Source organism: Hipposideros armiger, unplaced genomic scaffold (genome assembly GCF_001890085.2).
Source record: "Hipposideros armiger isolate ML-2016 unplaced genomic scaffold, ASM189008v1 scaffold_321, whole genome shotgun sequence".
Taxonomy (NCBI): domain Eukaryota; kingdom Metazoa; phylum Chordata; class Mammalia; order Chiroptera; family Hipposideridae; genus Hipposideros; species Hipposideros armiger.
In genome coordinates, this window is record NW_017731671.1 from 1,842,074 (window position 1) to 1,844,530 (window position 2,457).

Genomic DNA, 2,457 nt, shown 5'->3' on the forward strand with positions numbered 1-2,457 from the left:
GAGGGCAGTGTCACTGGCCCTCACATGTGGGATCCGAACCCGGGCCCTCTGGCATCCCAAGCGAGTTCTTAACCATCGCGCCACTCGGCCGGCCCTTAATGGTATTTCTTCTTAACGGGTTTACCCTTCCAGTTGCTGCCATTCTACTATCTAATAGGATGATAATAACTACTATTCACTGTGCCCAGTATGTGGCAGGCGCTGCACATTTGTTATTTCTAATTCTCACAACAGCCCCATGAGGTGGTCCTATTATTCCCATTTTACAGATTAAAACTTAGATTCCACCTGTTTATCATGTTTGATGTTCAATCTTGAATTGTTTATTCTACTTTGAAATCATGGAATTTTTCAAGCTCAATGAGATTAAATTAATCCCGTTTACTAGATGAGGAAGGTGAGGTCCAGAGGAGGAAAGCCTAGGTCTCCTGGTGGAGGAACTGCCCTGGACCCCTGTTAGTGGTAAACCAGTTCACAAGGGTCAGAATAGGCAGCTACCCAATCTAGTGCTCTGCCTTGGAGAAGCAGCCTGTTGTCAGACAGAGAAAGACAAATACCGTATGATTTCGCTTACATGTGGAATCTAAAAAACAAAACAAAACAGAGAGAGACTCATAGATACAGAGAACAAACTGATGGTTGTCAGAGGTGAGTGCAGTGACGGGGACAAAACAAGTGAAGGGGATTGAAAGGTACAAACTTCTGGTTACTAAGTAAGTGTCATGGGGATATAATGTACAGCATAGGAAATACAGACAATTATAATAACGTTGTATGGTGACAGATGGTTACTAGACTTAATGTGGTGATCACTTCGTAAGGTATATAAATGTTGATCACTTTGTTGTACACCTGAAACTAATATAATGTCAATTATACTTTAATTAAAAAAAAAGCAGCCTGTTGTAATCCTTGAAGTCTTATTATCTAGTTCTTTAGTCATTACGCACCTAGTGTATGTGAGGCACTGTTCTTGGCTCTGGAAATACAATAGAGAACAAGACAGACTGTCCCTGCCCTCATGGGACTTACATTCCAGTGGTGGGAGATAGGCAATAATAAACAAGTAAACAAATGAACAAGATAATTTCAGACAAAAAGAAAAGCTATCAAGGACTGTAAAATGGGTGAAAATACAGACGGGAGAGAACAGCTGCTTTAAATAAGGTCCCTGAGGAGGTGAGTTTGATCTGAAATATGAACAATGAAGAACCATCCATGAGAAGAGCTATGGAAAGAATTTCCCACACAAATGAAACAGCGAGTGCTAGGGCCCTGAGGCCAACTCAAGCTTGGCAGTCAAGAACAGGAAGAAGAGGTGAGTGGATGGAAAAGGTGGAGAGGGTGGTACAAGAGGAAGTTGGAGGGAAAACTGGAGCTAGGTCATTGAAGTTCTCGTGGAGTGTTTGGATTTTATTCAAAGAGCAAGGGGAAGCTATTAGGGGTTTTAAGCAAGAGAATGAACATGATCCAGTTTATGATTTTAAAAGATCACCTGTGTGCATTCAAGAGGGTGAAGGTTCAGACAAGCAGACCAGTGGAGGACTGTTGCAGGGCTGTTGCTGTGTCTTGTATTAAAGTGGCAGTGATGGAGGGATGAGGATATGTTGTAATGGTAGAATCGACAGCAATTGGTGATAGCATGGATATGGGGCTCAAAGTAGAAAATGTTGAAGAAATCAAGGAAGACTTTCACATCTATGTGGTGGACCTCAAATTTAGCAATATATTTAATACATATTCAGCCTCTACTTATTACATTTAGATTCTCAATCAGAGCACAGCATAGCATAGAGAAAGAATTTGGATTAAACCTTAAATTCCAATCCTATGTGATCTTGGAAAGTGTCTAAACCCCAAGAGCCACTGTTTCGTCTTTCAAAGGTTTATGGTCATACCCAGGTTTGAGATGTTTGTAAAGCTCCACGACAGCACCTAGAATTCTGAAGTGTGTAAGGAGGTTGTGGAAAATCCCAAGGAATGAGACAGAGAGCCTCATATTCAAGACTTTACTCAGGAGATGGTGATGTAGAGACAGTGTTACAGGATTTTGACCATCCGGGACATTTATAGCATTGGACATAAGAGTATTCCAGTTTCTGCCTGAATTGGAAATGAGTCTGCTAGGCATCCGGCCCAAGAGCATTTTAAATTTCTAATCAGGGAGAATGTGAGGTTATTCCTGAGCCTGGAACAGTATCTGACTATTGCAGGTGCTCAATAATTGCTTAATGAAGAATGGGGTCTGGGTGAAGGGAAAAGCTTGGCGTAGACCACGGCGGGACCCGCACTCAGCGATTTTCACGTCGTTATAGCAACGCCCCCCCTCCCCACACACACACACTCATCCACCCTGGAACTACAAGTTCCACAAGTGACCGCGGCTTCTCCGGCCTCAGGGGAGAAGGAGCGCGGGCGAGCGCGGCATCGGCTTTTCCTCTTTCCTGCAGCGTGATT